Genomic DNA, 20,851 nt, shown 5'->3' on the forward strand with positions numbered 1-20,851 from the left:
GGCAGTGCCCGAGGTTCCAAATGGTCAGTCCGCCCCTGGTCAGCCCTACCTTCCTTACTGCTCCTTCCCTTACAGTCATCCCTACCTTCCTTACTGCCACCCTACCTTCCTTACTGGTCCTTCCCTTACTGTCATCCCTACCTTCCTTACTGCTCCTTTCCTTACCGTCACCCCTACTTTCTATACTGCCCGTCCCCTACAATCATCTATACCGTAAATACTGCCCCTCCATCTACTGTCACCCCTACCTTCCTTACCGTGCCTTCCCATTGCCATTACCCCTACCTTCTTTACTGCCCCTCCTACTACTGGACATCCTATCGCCTTTACTGCCCTTACCCTTAATATTACCCCAACCTTTACTAAACCTCTCCCCTCATCATCACCCTTACCTTCCTTACTGCTCCTTCCCTACCGTCATCCCTACCCTCCTTACTGCTCCTTCCCTACCGTCATCCCTACCCTCCTTACTGCTCCTTCCCTACCATCATCCCTACCTTCCTTACTGCTCCTTCCCTTACCATCACCCTTACCTTCCTTACCGCCCCTCCCCTTACCATCATGCCCTCTTCTCTTACTGCCCCTCCCCTTACCATCACCCTTACCTTCCTTACCGCCCCTCCCCTTACCATCATGCCCTCTTTTCTTACTGCCCCTCCCCTTACTGGACATTCTACCCCTATTAATGCCCTACCCTTGCCATCATTCCTATCTTCCCTCCTGCCCCTACCCTTACTATCACCTGTATCTTCCTTACTGCCCTGATTCTTATCATCACCCCAACCTTCCATAGTGTCCCTCCCCATACTGGACACCCTACCATCATTACTGCTCCCCCTTTACTAGGCACCCCTGCCTACCTTACTGTCCCATCCCCTTACTAAGCACTAGGGGTGAAGTTCAGGGTCACCTCTACCATGGGTAGTAAGGTTCACAGAGCCACAAAGTTTGTATATCATGAACTTTTGGCCGAAACTTCTGCAGGATCACCTCCAGAAATAAGGAGCAACCTATAAAGCATTGCACAGCCTTTGCCCCTGGTCAGCTGAGTCAATAGCCAATTGGAGGAATGAAAACCCCAGACCCTCTTTTTATAAAGGGCTCACGGCATATATTGTCAGTGTGTATTGGACCTCTTAGGGACAGCGGAAAATTGTATATGGGGAGAAATAATTTTTTAAAAACACTGTTTTGTTTTATATTAGTACATGTCCCCCATGGCAGTGTATAGTGCCCTCTTGTGGCAGGGTAGTAGACCAGTTACACCACCGGATCGAGGCCTACAGGTAATCAAAGTGGCATTTTCACTTTGTTACTAGAGACTGGACCCAGCTTACACCCCTTTTCCAGTGGAAGAACTGCATTTTGCAGTGTGGGTCTCTGCTGGTCTACTGGTTGGTGTAAAATTTACATTGACTTGCTGGAAAGTGTGGTTGCACTGTGCAAGGGCTGGTTAAACGATCTTGCCAGGAACATCTTGATGGTGTACAACCGCTTTGAAGAAGTGACTTGACCAGGGGCGGACTGACCATTTGGAAACTCAGACACTGCCCGAGGGCCCGGGTCAGTAGGGGGCCCCATGAAATGCCCCTGGTACCTTTTTCATAGGCTTTTTTGAGTTTGGGAAAGGACACAGGGGCCCCATGATCCCCTATTGCCCGGGGGCCCCATGAGTTGTCAGTCCGCCCCTGGACTTGACCTTGTATACATTGCCGTAATTTTATGCCTTTGGGAGCTTCCTTAGCTGCCAGAGCAATATTTTGCTGTTGTTTCTAAAGATGAGTCCAACCAACCGCAGAGTTCTTTGGAAAGGAGAGAGAAGCTGCTGCCATCCACGAGCTATCCAGTGAGGAATCCATATTGGGCTATAGAGGCTCCTATAAGACGCTTCATCTGACCTTCTGAGATATTGTTTTCTCAAATGTGCAATATTATTGCGCATCTGGTGAGTGCGCAATTTATTTCTTGATTATCACCAGAAGATTTGGGAAGGAATCACTCCTGTACAGGGGCGGACTGACAACTCATGGGGCCCCCGGGCAATAGGGGATCATGGGGCCCCTGTGTCCTTGCCCAAACTCAAAAAAGCCTATGAAAAAGGAACCAGGGGCATCTCATGGGGCCCCCTACTGACCCCAGGCCCTCGGGCACTGCCTGAGTTTCCAAATGGTCAGTCCGCCCCTGCTCCTGTATTTGATATATCACCATTAGACTTCACATCTGACCGTTTATATGGACTTTTGTTTGCAATTTATGCACGATTTTTCACTTTAATGAGTGATTGGTTACTTGACACACTTCAATTTCCATTGGACTAATGTATTGCATGATTTATATTGCTGATCATATAAGCGCTGCACCTTTATTTATACTTTGTTCTTGAGAGGTTGTTTTGGTACCTTTTTGGTGTCCCAGCTGCTCTACAATATAGCGCTCACTTTGTTCCTTTTCTGAATGATAAAACAATCATTTTCAAAAGTCCGTTTACATCTGTGAGCTGCATTGCACTGCGTTGTAAAAAAAATGAGACGTGACCCATATTTTATTAATTTACCTGCCCCATGGAAGTCTATGGAAGTGCATGAAAACACATAAAACATGTAAAACACACTAACAAAGTGCATTAAAGAACATAAACAAAACACAAGGAAAAATGTATGACAGCGGATGTGGACAGATGTGAACCCAGCCTAAGGGTCTGCTGCAAGACAGAACCGCATTTTTGGGCTTATTCTGCCAATGGCATCCTGGTGTGTTGTGTTAATACTCCTGCAATAATACTACATTAACCTGTAAATCGCACCCCGGTCACATCGGGTGCGATTTGGCATGTGTTTTGCATGCTATGCGACTTGCAAATCACATGCCAAGTTGCACCCTACTGTCTGCAATTGGAGCGGTCATATCGGTGCGGTTCTGACTTGTTCGGATCCGCACCGATTTCTAAAGTAGTACATGCACTGCCTTTGGTATGATTTGCATAGACATCTACAGTTGCAAGAAAAAGTATGTGAACCCCTTGGGATTACGTGGAGTTTTGCATGAATTGGGCATAAAATGTGCTCTGAACGTCATCTAAGTCACAACAATAGAAGAACACAGTCTGCTGAACATAATACTACACAAACATTAGATGTTGCCATGGTTTAATTGCACATAACATGTGAACATTCACAGTGCAGGGAGGAAAAAGTATGTGAACCTTTGGACTTAATAACTGGTTGACCCTCCTTTGGCAGCAATAACCTCAACCAAATGTTTCCTGTAGTTGCAGATCAGACCTGCACAATGATCTGGAGTAATTTTGGACCACTCCTCTTCACAAAACTGTTTCAGTGTAGCAATATTCTTGGGATGTCTGGTGTGAATCGCTCTCTTAAGGTCATGCCACAGCATTTCAATTGGGTTGAGGTCAGGACTCTGACTGGGCCACTCCAGAAAGCGTATTCTGTGCTTTTGCAGCCATTGTTTTGTTGAATTACTTGTATGCTTTGGGTCATTGTCCTGTTGCATCACCCATCCTCTGCGGAGCTTCAGTTGGCGGACAGATGGTCATACGTTTTCCTGCAAAATGTCTTGATAAACTCTGGAATTCATTTTCCCATCAATGACAACAATCCGTCCAGGCCCTGAGGCAGCAAAGCAGCCCCAAACCATGATGCTCCCTCCGCCATGTTTCACAGTGGGGATGAGGTTTTGATGTTGGTGTGCTGTGCCTTTTTTTCTCCACACAGTGTTGTGTGTTCTTTCCAAACAACTCAATCTTGGTTTCATCTGTCCACAGTATATTTTGCCAGTAGTGCTGTGGAACATCCAGGTGCTCTTTTGCAAACTTCAAACGTGCTGCAATATTCTTTTTGGACAGCAATGGCTTCCTCCGTGGTGTCCTCCCATGTACTCCATTCTTGTTTAATGTTTTCCTTATTGTAGATGTGTCAACAAAACTGTTAGCATGTGCCAGAGATTTCTGTAGGTCTTTAGCTGACACTCTGGGATTCTTCTTTACCTCATGCAGCATTCTGCGCTGTGCTCTTGCAGTCATTTTTACAGGACGACCGCGCCTAGGGAGAGTAGCAACAGTGCTAAACTTTCTCCATTTGTAGACAGTCTGTCTTACCGTGGACACATGAACATCAAGGCTTTTGGAGATACTTTTGGAACCCTTTCCAGCTTCATGCAAGTCAACAATTCTTGATCGTAGGTCTTCTGAGAGCTCTTTTCTACGAGGCATGGTTCACATCAGACAGTGCTTCTTGAAACCAGTAAACCCAAAACAGGTGTGTGTTTTTGAAGGGCAGGACAGCTGTCAGCAACACATCCAATATCATCACACTGATTGGAGTCAAGGTTGGCTCACTCCTGGCTCCAATTAGCTCTGGGAGAAGTCATTAAGCTAGGGCCTCACATACTTTTTCCTCCCTGCACTGTGAATGTTTACATGTTATGTGCAATTAAACCATGGCAACATCTAATGTTTGTGTAGTATTATGTTCAGCAGACTGTGTTCTTCTATTGCTGTGACGTAGATGACGTTCAGAGCACATTTTATGCCCAATTCATGCAAAACTCCACGTAATCCCAAGGGGTTCACATACTTTTTCTTGCAACTGTATGTCAGATGTCTTGCAAATTGCACCTGAAATCAGCATCTCACTTGACTTCACTGTAAGTCGCACGATTTCAAAGTCAGGCTTGATATGACCGGGGGGTAAGCCAGCTTATTCGAATTAAAAGGTTGGTGATTTACCAAAAGAAATAAACATGCATGGATGGATGGGGTGTTGTTCAAGCATGCGCAGTAACATGCGTTGCAGTACCATGTGTAGAGATTAAAACCCTAAAAGTTTGCCATTGTTGAAAGGTTCACTTACCCATGGTTCACACCAATGTGGTTTTTAGTGCGTTTTGCAGAAACGCACTACAATCAGGGGCGTATTTACCACAAGGCAAACAAGGCATTTGCCTAGGGCGGCATTTTTCAGGGGGGCAGTGGCATATTTCAGGGGGACAGCGGCATTTTTCAAAGGGGCGGTGCCGACCCTCAGAAGTAGGGTTGGAAGAACGGACACACGCAGCACGGGGACCAGGTGGGATCTGATAGAGGTTGCGGGTTGCTTGATGGTGTATGCAGAGCCTGACTCTTGTTCCCGGGGATGTCCGGAGCTGTGAGGGTGAGTGCCTTTTCTCTTGCAGGGTTGGGGGGGGTTGCCAGTGTATGGGGGGCGGTGGTAGTGGAAGGCTCTCTCGGGTGTGAGTGGAGGGGGGGGGCTGGGGTGTTGTTGGTCAATGTCCGGTTTTCTTCGTGGGGTAGGGGGTGCTGGTCGGGGTCAGGGTCTCTCTGTGGGGGGAGCCAATTTTTGTGTTGCCTAGGGCAGCCCGAAACCTAAATACACCGCTGACTACAGTCCATTTAACATGGTTTCCTCTGGATCTAGTTCACATCCATACATTAGGAGCTGGTGTGTATTTTGGAAAAGGTCAGGGACTTTTTTCCCGCAGCAGATTGCGTTTTGAGTGTAATAGTTGACAGGTTCACTTACCCATGGTTCCCACCTAAGTGGTTTGCAGAAACACGCTACAGTCCATTTAACATGCTTTCCTATGGATCTAGTTCACATCTGTACATTTGGAGCTAGTGCGGTTTTTGGAAAGGGTTAGGGACTTTGTTTTTCCCACAGCAGATTGTGTTTTGAGTATAATAGACTTCAATGGGCCCGCACCAAAAACACAAGTGTTGCACTTTTGATGCATTTTGCAATTTGTGGGGTTTTTCTCCTAGTAGAAACGTATGACAGTTCTGTTCATGTAGTGCAACTTTGATGCGACTTTACACTCTGGCACTCAAGCAGCATCAAAGTAGTACAGGAACCTTTGTGTCCAAAGTTGTATGTAAGGGTTATGGGCTAGGGTTAGATATTAGGGTTAAGGGCTAGGGTTAGGGTTAAGAGTTAGGGCTAGATATTAGGGTTAAATGTTAGGGTTAAGAGTTAGAGTTAGGGTTAAATGTTAGGGTTAAGGTTAAGAGTTAGGGTTAAGGGCTAGGGTTAGGGTTAAATGTTAGGGTTAGGGTTAAGTGTTAGGGTTAGGGTTAAGAGTTAGGGTTAAATGTTGGGGGTAAGGTTAAGAATTAGGGTTAGGGTTAAGCACTAGGGTTAGGGTTAAATATTAGTCTTAAAGTTAAGGGCTAGGGTTGAGAGTTAGGGTTAGAGTTAAATGTTAGGGTTAAGGTTAAGCGCTAGGATTAGAGTTAAATATTAGGGTTAGGGTTAAATATTAGAGTTAGGGTTAAATTTTAGGGTTAGGGTTAAATATTAGGGTTAGGATTAAATATTAGAGTTAGGGTTAAATATTAGGGTTAGGGTTAAGAGTTAGGGTTAAATATTAGGGTTAGGATTAAATTTTAGGGTTAGGGTTAAATATTAGGGTTAGGGTTAAATATTAGAGTTAGGGTTAAATTTTAGGGTTAGGGTTAAATATTAGAGTTAAATATTAGGGTTAGGGTTAACAGGGTTAAATATTAGTTAGGGTTAAATATTAAGGTTAGGGTTAAGGGCTAGGGTTAGGGTTAAATGTTATCATTAGGGTTAGGATTAAATGATAGGGATAGAGCAGCAAATGTTAGGGGCAGTGGTATTGTTATGGATAGCAGGAATTGTTAGGGTTAGAACGATAACTGCTAACCCTAATGATTGCTGCTAGCCCTAACCTTGGCCCTTAACCCTAACCTTGGCCCTTAACCCTAACCTTGGCCCTTAACCCTAACCGTAACATTTATCTCTAACCTTAGCTCCTAACCCTAACATGCATCTTTGGACACATAAAGGTTCCTATACTACTTTGATGCGACTTTGATTCTACTTGAGTGCCAGAGTGTAAAGTCGTATCAAAGTCGCACTACATGAACAGGACTGTCATATTTTTCTATTAACAAAAAAAACAAAAAATACATCAAAAACGCGTGGTAAAAAATGCAAAGCGCACCACGAAATGCACCGGAATAACGCATGAACCGCAACATACATAGTTGTGAACCTAGATTTACTAACAGAGAACTTCATGTGAAGTGCATTACCTGGTAACAATCTTCTTTCCATACTCTGATTGCTCCAACCTGGTGAAAGACATCATCTTATAGTTTCCTATGGATTACTGCACATTACACATTGCGGTTGCTCTTCGCAGCGTCTAATTAAATACACCCACCTAGGGCTGGCGCGCTTCAAAGTTACTTTTTTTTTCTAGTGAACTTAAAAACAAGTCTTGTTTGTGTTTTGGGGTTATCTGCAGCAGTAAAGTATCTCCATGGTGCTCTCAGAGCCGGCTGTGAATTACAATCGTATTTTTTCATGTTGTCAGAATTTTGCACATTCCACACTTGTTACATCTCTTCTTTTCCACATGCATTGCAACACGCCTTGGCAAAGGTCTCAGGGACAAAGGACGACGGAAGGCAAGCGCCTGCAAACAGCTCAAAAACAAACATATCTTTGATGGGTCTCATGACATCTCCCAAATTAGCTCCTCCTCCTGACATGCTGTTTTTATTTTTATTTAAAGCTGAAGTTTAATTTATTTATATTTTGCCTTTCTTTGTTTCTCCCTTCTCTCCCCCAATCAACATGCTAATTAGATTTTAACAGAAAACCTTTCCATGTTCAGTACATTAATTTAAGCTAAGCATCACTGGGTCTCTGTGCTTCTCTATGTAAAGCACAATGCAGGCCCCTCCCACCAGCTGTGGTGGGAGGGGCCTGCATTGTGCTGTACATAGTTTCTTAAAAGCGTTCCAGCTTCCTCTCTTAATTCTCCTCTTTAAAGTCCTTTAGCCCGAATGCAAGAAGTGGGCTGATGTTTGGGAGGAGTTATACAAATATTAATATACCTTGATGGCAGGCTGTATTTGAACACAGATTGCCCAAGATAATGCCCACATGTGATACTGAGGCTCTGTTATTAAAAAAAAAACTGAAATGGGCAGCACAGCGGCTAAATGGTTAGCACTTCTGCCTGGCAGTACTAGGGTTGTTGGTTCAAATCCCAGCCACGGCACCTCCTGCCTGGAGTTTGCATGTTCTCCCTGTGCCTGCGTGGGTTTCCTCCGGGTACTCCAGTTTCCTCTCACACTCCTAAGACATGCTGGTAGGTGAATTGGCTCCTGTCTAAAGTCTCTAGTATGTGTATGTATCTTGGGCAGACTGACCATTTGGAAACTCAGGCACTGCCCGAGGGCCCGGGGTCAGTAGGGGGCCCCATGAGATGCCCCTGATATCTTTTTTCATAGGCTTTTTTGTGTTTGGAAAAGGACACAGGGGCCCCATGATTCCCTATTGCCCGGGGGCCCCATGAGTTGTCAGTCCGCCCCTGGTATGTATGAATGTGAGTTAGGGACCTTAGACTGTACACCCCTTGAGGGTTAGGAACCAGGGGCGGACTGACCATTTGGAAACTCTGGCACTGCCAGAGGGCCCGGGGTCAGTAGGGGGCCCCATGAGATGCCCCTGTTACCTTTTTCATAGGCTTTTTTGAGTTTGGGCAAGGACACCGGGGCCCCATGATCCCCTATTGCCTGGGGGCCCCATGAGTTGTCAGTCCGCCCCTGTTAGGGACTGATGTGAATGTACAATATATAAGTAAGCACTATGTAAATTGATGGCGCTATATAAGTACCTGAAATAAATAAATAAAATACGATGAATTAAAAGGGCAGCTGAACAGTAAGACTGGATAGGAAAAGGCTAGATGATTTTGGAAATCCTCCAGCCCGGAAATTAGCAGCTTCTAGTGCACCCAGTGAGAAGCTCACAGTGTGCAGTGAAATCAGAGTAATGTATGACTGAAGGCAAAGATGGAGTTCAAATTTAAAGGAGTATCAAGGGCTGAACCCAAATGTGACCATCGAACAGTAAAAAAGAAAGGCTTATGTATAAAAAAAAATGTTTTATTGCATTCAGCAGCCAATTGGCTTTGAATGATTCTGATTGGCTGCTACTGGCAACAAGATGTTTTCTAATTCGTAAACTAATCATACATATACTATAATCAGTGAAGTGAAACAACAAGAAGCGCACCAACCTTGTGCATTACCTCAGTAACCAAAATGTTATTAAATTAAATAAATTTTGGTTACTGAGGTAATGCACAAGGTTGGTGCGCTTCTTGTTGTTTCACTTCACAGTTTGTTCGGGCTTCCCCAGCCTTGGTTTGGAGCTGCACGACTTTGTATATTCCGGTGGTTGCTTCTTTGGAGTTTTGATTCCATCTACTCACCACCGGCCTGGGTCCCGGAGCGCAGGAGAAATCGCTTTTGGTTTATACTATAATCAGACCAGGAGCACTGAGATGGACAAAAGGATGAAAAAAAAGTGAAAACAGTATTTTGTCAAAAAATGTGCCAATTGTTAGGGCACTCCCTATCCTAGTCTCGAAGGCGTTCTTAGATCGCTTTCAACGGGCGATTAATAATTTTATTTGGCGTAATAAACGCCCTCGTTGTACCTCATCGGTCCTATACCGGTCGCAACGGGCGGGAGGTTTTGGACTCCCCAATTTCTGGTTTTACTACCTGTTGGCCCGTTTTGCACAGATATCTCAATGGTCAACTATTAATTCCCAGGTCCCTTGGATCAGATTTGAATCCCACTCTATTCTTCCATACTATCTCCCAGGCATATTATTGTCCAAAAGGCCCCCCCTCCCCCGTTTATTATTGATCTATAATATCATTGTTTCCCAATCGCTAATGCTTTTGTCCCGATATAAATTTAAATTAAATCTTGTCTCCTCTATCTCCCCAGGTTCATAATTTTTTGGTGACCCAAACTTTATTACAGCATACCACAGGCATTCCGTTGGTGGTATGATAGATCCCTCATTAGCAGGGGCGAACTGGCAACTCATGCCCCCCCCCCCCCCAGGCAATAGGGGATCATGGGGCCCCTGTGTCCTTGCCCAAACTCAAAAAAGCCTATGAAAAAGGTACCAGGGGCATCTCATGGTGCCCCCTACTGACCCCGGACCCTCGGGCAGTGCCCGAGTTTCCAAATGGTCAGTCCGCCCCTGCTCATCAGGTTATCTGACTTTCAAAGAGGAGGATCTTATATCACTTTTGAGATGCTTCGTATACTTTTTGACATCCCGCTTCGGGAATATTATCATTATCGACAGATTAGACCAGGGGCGGACTGACCATTTGGAAACTCGGGCCCGGGGTCAGTAGGGGGCCCCATGAAATGCCCCTGGTACCTTTTTCATAGGCTTTTTTGAGTTTGGGAAAGGACACAGGGGCCCCATGATCCCCTATTGCCCAGGGGCCCCATGAGTTGTCAGTCCGCCCCTGGATTAGACATTTTTTCTTCTCACATTTTGGTCTGATACCTTCATCCCCGATCTCACTTTTTGAACGTATTAGCCGTGACTCTCCCAGGGGTAGGGGTCTCATCTCGGATTTGTATCGCCAATTTCTGGTTGCTGCCTTCCCATCTCTCCAGAGGCGTAGCTAGGGGGGGCAGGGGGGTGCATATGAGGCTTACAACAGAATGGACACTTAGTTCAGGGGCGGGCAGCGGGCTGCTGTGTCTTACCTTGCTCCATGTCCCAGTCCCACGATGATCCAGTCCAGGAGGCGCTGCTGGAGGAGGGGTAGAGAGGTCCGCAGGTCCGGTGTCTTCTTTTGGCTGGACGCGATGTGTGGGCGGGATGAAATGCTGCCCCTGTCATCTGGCCACACCCTCAGGATCACTGGACAGCCTATGGCAGCTTGTACCTCCCTCTGCAAGCTCTGCCTCCTCACTGGTGATTGGCCGCCAGAACTGTAGCTCAGGAAAGGCACACAGGCGGCCAATCACCTGTGAGGAGGCGGAGCTTGGAGAGGAGGAGCCGAGCAGCAGCGCGAAGATCGAGTGAGAGAGCGACCGGAGCAGGGGTGGACTGACTATTTGGAAACTCGGGCACCGCCCGAGGGCCCGGCGTGAGTAGGGGACCCCATGAGATGCCCCTGGTACCTTTTTGGTAGGCTTTTTTGAGTTTGGGCAAGGATAAAGGGGCCCCATGATCCCCTATTGCCCGGGGGCCCCATGAGTTGTCGATCCGCCCCTGGACCGGAGCAAGTGAAGAAGACAGCTGACCAGTAAGTGTGGCGTGCACAGGGGCAGACTGACCATTTGGAAACTCGGGCACTGCCCGTGGGCCGGGGGTCAGTAGGGGGCCCCATGAGATGCCCCTGGTACCTTTTTCATAGGTTTTTTGAGTTTGGGCAAGGACACAGGGGCCCCATGATCCCCTATTGCTTGGGGGCCCCATGAGTTGTCAGTCCGCCCCTGGCCGTGCAGATGGTGCTGCTGCAACCAGGTATGCTGGCTGTGGATGGGAGAGGGAAGGACCCTAGACTGGAGCAGGGGTCGCAAGGTAAGTGTCATTGGTGTCAGTGGGAGGAATAGTGCCCCATCATTGGTGTCACTGATGTGATTAAACGGGGAGGGGGGCTGGGGCGCCAATATAGTTTGTCCCCGGGCGCAAAATAGTCTAGCTACGCCTCTGTATCTCCCCCCTTTATAGACAGAAGTGGGAGGAGGATGGTGGTGTCACCTTTTCTGATGAGGATTGGGAGTCCATGGTGGATAGCTCTAGATCTCTATCTGTCCGGGAAACTGCCCTCAAAATATTAACCAGATGGTATTCTACCCCATCTAGATTACATATCATGTTTCCAGGGATGTCCCATCTTTGCTTCCGGGGTTGCGGCCTTACTGGTACCTTAGTGCATATATTTTGGGACTGCCCAAGCCTCTCATTGGTATGGCGCAAGATCTCGGATGCGTCCTCCGCTGTGGCAGAGGCCCTGGTACATCTGTCTATGCAGTCTTGCCTACTAGGAGCCCATTTCCCGGGAGTTTGGACTGAGATTGTGAGGCTAATCCATACCATCTGTATATCCGCCCTACATTGGAAATCCCTCACGGTACCATTGGCCACAGTTCTGCATAGAGTTGATGCAGTGATGCTCATGGAGAGAATTCATTACACTTTATTGGATAAGATGCACTTATTTGACAGAAAATGGGAAATCTGGGGAACTCGCAGGCATCTGACTAATGTCCTCTCATATTTTGGTTGATTCAGTCATTTTCTTGGTAACTATATAGCTTTACACACCCTTCACCCTACACTGCTCATGTGCTTCATTTCTTTTCTCTTTCTTTCTTTTTTTACTTTGCATGGTTGTACCATTTGAAATATTCATTACAGACGTGCCTTGTTCCTGTTGTATATCTTACTTGATGTTGTGCTGCCATTTTGCAGTATATTTCTTGCCAAAAAACAAAATAAAAACATTTGTAAAGAAAAAAAAATATGCCAATTGTTTAACCACGTCCTGCCAGCCCGCCATATAGTAATATGACGGACGCAAGGCAGTTCTCTCGTTCTGATAGGACGTCATATGACGTCCTCCCATTCTAACCATGCATGCGCGGCTCATGGAGCGCGCAGTGCGGTGATCGGCAGTGCGCTGTGTCCCTCGGACACAGCGGATCGCCGATCATGGAAAGAGCTGAAGATGTTGGCTTGGTCATGTGATCAGCTGTGTCCAATCACAGCTGATCACATGTAAACAGGGAAATGCCGGTTATCGGCATTTCTCTCCTCTCGAGCTGTCACACTGACAGAGGAGAGGAGAGCCGGTAATCGGCATTCCTCAGATCATCAGGGCACTGATGATGAGTGTGCCCTGATGATCAGTGTAGCCCCAGCAGTGCCACCTGTCAGTGTCCATCAGTGCCTCATGCCAGTGCCACATCAATGCCACATATCAGTGCCTAGCAGTGCACATCAATGCCACATATCAGTGCCTAGCAGTGCACATCAATGCCACATATCAGTGCCTAGCAGTGCACATCAATGCCACATATCAGTGCCCATCTGAGCTGCCTTTCAGTGTCACCCATCATTGCCAGTCAGTGCCACCTCTCAATGCTGCCAATCAGTGCCACCTATCAGTGCCAGTCAGTGCCGCCTATCAGTGCCATATATCAGTGCTGCCTTTCAATGCCCATCAGTGATGCCTGTCAATGCCCATCAGTGCCACCTACCAGTGGCTCCTCATCAGTGCCCATCAGTGCAGCCTATCAGTGCCCATCAGTGCAGCCTCATTAGCGCACATCAGTGAAGGAGAAAAATCACTTATTTACAAAATTTTATAACAAAAACTAAGGAAAAAAATTTTTTTTTTCCAAATTTTCTGTGGTTTTTGGTTTGTTTAAGATACAATAAAAATCCCAGAGGTGATTAAACGACACCAAAATAAAGCTCTATCTGTCACAAAAAAATGATAAAAATGTCATATGGGTACAGTGTTGCATGACCGCGCAATTGTCAAAGTGTGACAGAGCTGAAAGCAGGAAATTGGCCTGGGCAGGAAGGAGGTATAAGTGCCCTGTAGGCAGGAAGGAGGTATAAGTGCCCTGTAGGCAGGAAGGGGGTATAAATGCCCTGTAGGCAGGAAGGGGGTATAAATGCCCTGTAGGCGAGGGGTTACATAATACAGCCACAATAAAGTGCAGCGATAGCTATAATATAATGGTGAACAAAAAAAGTCCAGATGGGTTGTGAACTGCGCTGCTAAAGATTGTACATTGGATTAACCGGTTCTGCGCTGCCCTATAGCAGAGATACTACTACAAGGCGGCACGGGTTCGCAAATCACATATATACAGGGGCGGACTGATAACTCATGGGGCCCCCGTGCAATAGGGGATCATGGGACCCCTGTGTCCTCACCCACACTCAAACCACACTCAAAAAAGCCTACGAAAGGTACCAGGGGCATCTCATGGGGCCCCCTACTGACCCCGGGCCCTCGGGCAGTGCCCGAGTTCCCAAATGGTCAGTCCGCCCCTGCATATATATACAGACACGTGATTTTGCAGTTCCCGGTAGGGGGTGCGCATGCGCCCTACCCGCGCCGCCATTCATGGCCTCGGCTGTCAATCACCGGGTCTTGGCCGGCGATTTCCGAGTATCTCCGATGGCGGAGAGACATGCATGTACTCACACCCATGCAATCTGATTCTGCACATCGCACCGCATTTTGCGGACCGATTTCGGGGTGTTGTTAACTTAACATACACACCCGCAGCGGTTCGCATGAATGGGGTGCGATTGTGAAGAGGTGCGAAATTCGCACACAAAACGCTGCCAATTCCGCACCGCATCAGTGTGAACCCGGGCTCAAGGTCCAAGAGTACTGCTTGGACCTTGAAGAAGGGGGTACACCCTGGAAGCTTGTCCTGAAAATGTGGATGTTAGTGCAAATGAAAAAAGCATCACAGACAGTACACAGTTGTTCTTGGTGCATGAGCATTAATCCGGCTACAATCCCCTGTAGGGAATAATTCCTTCCATTCTGCTGTGTGCTCTGCTGCCACCTAATGGACGATTCTGAAACTTCCCCAGTAGGACTTTAGGCTGTGTTCACACCAATGCGTTTTTTAGTGCTTTTTACAGAAACGTATTACAGTCCATTTAACATGGTTTCCTATGGAACACGTTCACATCTATACATTTTTGAGCTGCTGCATTTTTGGAAAGGATTGTGGCATTTTTTAAAAGCAAAAAGCAGCATTTTTTCTACGATAGAGAATGAAGAATCTGCTGAAACGTATGGTAGTGCATTTTTGCCATGTTTTGTATTTTGTATTTTTATTCTGGCCAGCAACAAAAAAAATTCCACTTTACCAAAAAAAAAAAAACTGAACAAAACGCGGTAAAAATTAGTCCAAAATGCTTTTAGAAAAACGCAAAACTATCTGCAAAAAGCACTGCAAAATGGACAAAAAGCAAACTGCATAGGTGTGAATGGAGCCAGGGGCGGACTGACCATTTGGAAACTCGGGCACTGCCCGAAGGCCCGGGGTCAGTAGGGGGCCCCATGAGATGCCCCTGGTACCTTTTTCATAGGCTTTTTTGAGTTTGGGCAAGGACACAGGGGCCCCATGATCCCCTATTGCCCGGGGGCCCCATGAGTTGTCAGTCTGCCCCTGAATGGAGCCTTAGCCTGGGTTCACACTGATGCGGTTCGGCACATCACATGTAATTTGCAGAGGAACCGCACCGCATTCCTGTGCAAATCACATACGATTTGTGTGCGGTGCAATTTGATCCATACATTATGTGTGGCTCAGATCACACCGGATTCTGCACCAAAAAGGTGCAGGACCCTTTTATTCACACTAGAATCGGATCGCATGGGTATTCACACCTATGTGATCTGATTCTGCACATCGCACCGCGTTTGGCAGACTGATTTCAGGGTGTTGTTAACTTAAATCACACACCTGCAGTGGTTCATATGAACGGGGTGCGATTATGATGCAGTGTGCAAATCGCACAGAAACCAGTGTGAATTATGCACATCTGTTTGAACCCGGGCTGAAAGCTGAACTTTACTCTTTCAGCCTGTGTTCGTGCTGATGCGATGCAGAATTCGCATTGGTTTCTGTACGATTTCTGCACCGCATCATAATCGCACCCCGTTCATATGAACCACTGCGGGTGTGTATTTTAAGTTAAGGACACCCCGAAATCAGTTTGTAAAACGCAGTGCGATGTGCAGGGATGGACACATAGGATAACATGCTGGAGATGGACACATAGGATAACATGCCGTGGATGGACACACAGGATAACATGACGGGGATGGACACATAGGATAACACGCTGGGGATGGACACGTAGGATAACATGCCGGGGATGGACACGTAGGATAACACGCCGGGGATGGACACGTAGGATAACACGCCGGGGATGGACACGTAGGATAACACGCCGGGGATGGACACGTAGGATAACGTGCCGTTGATGGACACGTAGGATAACGTGCCGGGGATGGACACGTAGGATAACGTCCCGGGGATGGACACGTGGGATAACGTGCCGGGGATGGACACATGGGATAACGTGCCGGGGATGGACACATGGGATAACGTGCCGGGGATGGACACGTAGGATAACATGCCGGGGATGGACACATGGGATAACGTGCCGGGGATGGACACATGGGATAACGTGCCGGGGATGGACACATAGGATAACGTGCCGGGGATGGACACATAGGATAACGTGCCGGGGGTGGACACATAGGATAACGTGCCGGGGGTGGACACATAGGATAACACGCCGGGGGTGGACACGTAGGATAACACGCCGGGGGTGGACACGTAGGATAACACGCCGGGGGTGGACACGTAGGATAACACGCCGGAGGTGGACACGTAGGATAACATGCCGGGGGTGGACACGTAGGATAACACGCCGGGGGTGGACACGTAGGATAGCACGCCGGGGATGGACACGTAGGATAGCACGCCGGGGATGGACACGTAGGATAGCACGCCGGGGATGGACACGTAGGATAGCACGCCGGGGATGGACACGTAGGATAACACGCCGGGGATGGACACGTAGGATAACACGCCGGGGATGGACACGTAGGATAACACGCCGGGGATGGACACGTAGGATAACACGCCGGGGATGGACACGTAGGATAACACGCCGGGGATGGACACGTAGGATAACACGCCGGGGATGGACACGTAGGATAACACGCCGGGGATGGTCATGTAGGATAACACGCCGGGGATGGACACGTAGGATAACGTGCCGTTGATGGACACGTAGGATAACGTGCCGGGGATGGACACGTAGGATAACGTGCCGGGGATGGACACGTGGGATAACGTGCCGGGGATGGACACATGGGATAACGTGCCGGGGATGGACACATGGGATAACGTGCCGGGGATGGACACGTAGGATAACATGCCGGGGATGGACACATGGGATAACGTGTCGGGGATGGACACATGGGATAACGTGCCGGGGATGGACACATAGGATAACGTGCCGGGGATGGACACATAGGATAACGTGCCGGGGGTGGACACATAGGATAACGTGCCGGGGGTGGACACATAGGATAACACGCCGGGGGTGGACACATAGGATAACACGCCGGGGGTGGACACATAGGATAACACGCCGGGGGTGGACACGTAGGATAACACGCCGGAGGTGGACACGTAGGATAACACGCCGGGGGTGGACACGTAGGATAACACGCCGGGGGTGGACACGTAGGATAGCACGCCGGGGATGGACACGTAGGATAGCACGCCGGGGATGGACACGTAGGATAGCACGCCGGGGATGGACACGTAGGATAGCACGCCGGGGATGGACACGTAGGATAACACGCCGGGGATGGACACGTAGGATAACACGCCGGGGATGGACACGTAGGATAACACGCCGGGGATGGACACGTAGGATAACACGCCGGGGATGGACACACAGGATAACACGCCGGGGATGGACACACAGGATAACATGCCGGGGATGGACACACAGGATAACACGCCGGGTTTACTGGCTGTAGAAAAAAAACATCAAAAGCCAAAAACAGCCGCTATAAAAACGTCCCGTGTGCAGGAGGACTAACGCTGAAAAATGTGGTAAAATGCGGCAAAACATTATTATTATTATTATTATACAGGATTATATAGCACCAACAGTTTGCTCAGCACTTTACAATATAACGGGAGACAATACAGCAACAATACAGTTCAATACAAGAGGGTTAGGAGGGCTCTGATCCTGGGAGCTTACAATGGTAAAATGCAGCAAACAAGCGTTTTTGGACTTTGTTTGAGCAAAAAAAAAAACTGCTCAAAAAGGCAAATGCTGCAAAATGCTAATGCAAAAACACTAAAAATGCTGAAAAACTCGTGTTTTTAATGTGACTTTACACAAGTTTTGCTGCCAGTGTTATTAAAATGCTCAGTGTGCATGATCACTGAAATGTGAAAAACTTGGACAGAACAAGAAAAGTCCAGCAAAGTGGAGAGGCATTAAAAGGGGAAAGAGATTTTCTAAAAATGACTGCATGGCACTAAAGATGTGTATTTCCTATGATTGACAGCGCCATCTAGTGGCCAGAATGCTGTATTTTCCAGAAACACCACAAGCAGGAAAATTACACATTATGGCCACTAGATAGAACTGACCAGCATACTGTGGGTATAGGATTATAACTTCTTTTTTTTTTAACGGTTGAACTGGATGGACTTTTGTCTTTTTTTCAGCCAGACTAACTATGTAGCTATGCATAGAAAATACACGTGAAAAAAGATACAGTTGCTCCATATTGTCATTTGTCAGGAATGGATTCCTGCAGATTCATAAAGTTACTGAAAAGTCTGTAATCTTGCCATTTGCGGATCCTCTGCCAGGTGCACCCAACTCTGGCGATTTGCAGGCAGTAGCTACAGGCTGATTTACAATATTGTCACATCACTTACCGAACGGCTTCCATAATGAGAAGGACATGAGCATTAAGCGGGATTAATGGTCTATTTTGCTGGGTCTCCGGGGGACGATGAAAGCCGTAATGATTTCTATAATAATCTCACGCTCAACGAGAGCCCGGCGTGACGTCTCATGCTCATAGAATATACAAAGCTTGCGGTGAGGCTGGACCTATGTTCTTCTATCCAAAACTTTGTATGACCTCAGTAAGTAACACTCACCGGCCACTTTATTAGGTCCACATTGCTGGTACCGGGTTGGACCCCCTTTTGCCTTCAGAACTGCCTAAATCTTCATGGCATAGCTTCAACAAGGTGTTGGAAACGTTCCTCAGAGATTCTGGTCCATATTGACATGATAGCATCACATAGTTGCTGCGGATTTGTCAGCTGCACATCCATGATGAGAATCTCCCATTCCACCGCATCCCAAAGGTGTTCTATTGGATTGAGATCTGGTGACTGTGGAGGCCATTGGAGTGCAGTGATCTCAAGAAACCAGTTGGAGATGATTTGAGATTGGTGACATGGTGCATTATCCTGCTGGAAGGAGCTATCAGGAGATGGGGACACTGGAGTCATAAAGGGATGGACATGGTCAGCAACAATACTCAGATATGCTGTGGTGTTTAACAATGCTCACTTGGTACTAAGGGGCCCAAAGTGTGCCAAGAAACTATCCCCCACACCATGACACCACCAGCCTGAACCGGTGATACAAGGCAGGATGGATCCCCCACACCATGACACCACCAGTCTGAACCGGTGATACAAGGCAGGATGGATCCCCCACACCATGACACCACCAGCCTGAACTGGTGATAAAAAGCGGGATGGATCCCCCACACCATGTCACCACCAGCCTGAACCGGTGATACAAGGCAGGATGGATCCCCCACACCATGACACCACCAGCCTGAACTGGTGATAAAAAGCGGGATGGATCCCCCACACAATGACACCACCATCCACCAGCCTGAACCGGTGATACAAGGCGGGATGGATCCCCCACACCATGACACCACCAGCCTGAACCGGTGATAAAAGGTGGGATGGATCCCCCACACCATGACACTACCATCCACCAGCCTGAACCGGTGATACAAGGCAGGATGGATCCCCCACACCATGACACCACCAGCCTGAACCAGTGATACAAGGCAGGATGGATCCCCCACACCATGACACCACCACCAACCTGAACCAGTGATACAAGGGGGGACTGAACCCCACCATGACACCACCACCACCAGCCTGAACCGGTGATACAAGGCGGGATGGATCCCTCACACCATGACACCATGACACCATGACACCACCACCATCAAGCTGAACCGGTGATAGAAGGCAGGATGGATCCCCCACACCATGACACCACCACCATCAAGCTGAACCGGTGATAGAAGGCAGGATGGATCCCCCACACCATGACACCACCAGCCTGAGCCGGGGATACAAGGCATATATTTGAAATGCTACAATTTTGGCCATATTCAATATATTTTAAAATATATTTCAATAAATAAATATATATATATACTGTATGTTCAAATGAGTTTTTATTACAAAATATATGAAAAATATTTTAAAAAATACATTTCAGATATACTGTATGTCTTTAAAAATACAAATCTACATTTTTGTTTGTTTGTTTTTTTTCACTAAAGTGCATTTTTTCCAAAAACATTGTTTGAAAAAAAACAAAAAAACTGCTGTGCGAATAATGCGACATAAAAAACTGAATGATCGCCACCTCATTCTCCAGGGTCTTTGTTTAAAAAACGTTTGGGGGTTAGAAGCAGGGGCGGACTGACAACTCATGGGGCCCCCGGGCAATAGGGGATCATGGGGCCCCTGTGTCCTTGCCCAAATTCAAAAAAGCCTATGAAAAAGGTACCAGGGGCATCTCATGGGGCCCCCTACTGACCCCGGGCCCTCGGGCAGTGCCGAATTTCCAAATGGTCAGTCCGCCCCTGGGTAGAAGTCATTTTCTAGCAAAAAATACTGAAAAGGTGACAGAAAATGCTTGGCCTTCAAGTGGTTACAAATACGGCCAGAGTTGTGAGGATGCCGGCTGCTCCAAGCGGGGGACCCCGGGGACTTTGCAGCAGGGCAGCCGCCTGGCACAGGGCCCAGAGGGCAGCGGCAACCACTGTAGTAGCAGAGACTACTACAGGGACTCCTCGCCTCCACAGGTACGGCATATGCCTGCTACATGGGTGGGTTGTGAGTACAGTCGTAAGGGACAAATGTACTCCCATCACAGGCCTGTACAGATCCATACACCTCACACTGAGGGGCACACACAGCAGCTGGAGGTCTGAGGCATGCTGAGACTTGTAGTCCTCCTTAGGGCATGGCTCTCTGCTCCCTTGGAAATGATTGGACAGTTTATCATGTGTGCCTGACAAGGAATTGTGGAGGGAGGTGTGTTGTGTGCTCAGGAACCCACTAATATCATCCCTGAGCACAGCACTGCCAGGAGAGAGAGA

The sequence above is a fragment of the Staurois parvus genome, unplaced genomic scaffold (assembly GCF_062004578.1).
Source record: "Staurois parvus isolate SC_StPar_1 unplaced genomic scaffold, SC_StPar_1.0 ptg000184l, whole genome shotgun sequence".
Lineage (NCBI taxonomy): Eukaryota > Metazoa > Chordata > Amphibia > Anura > Ranidae > Staurois > Staurois parvus.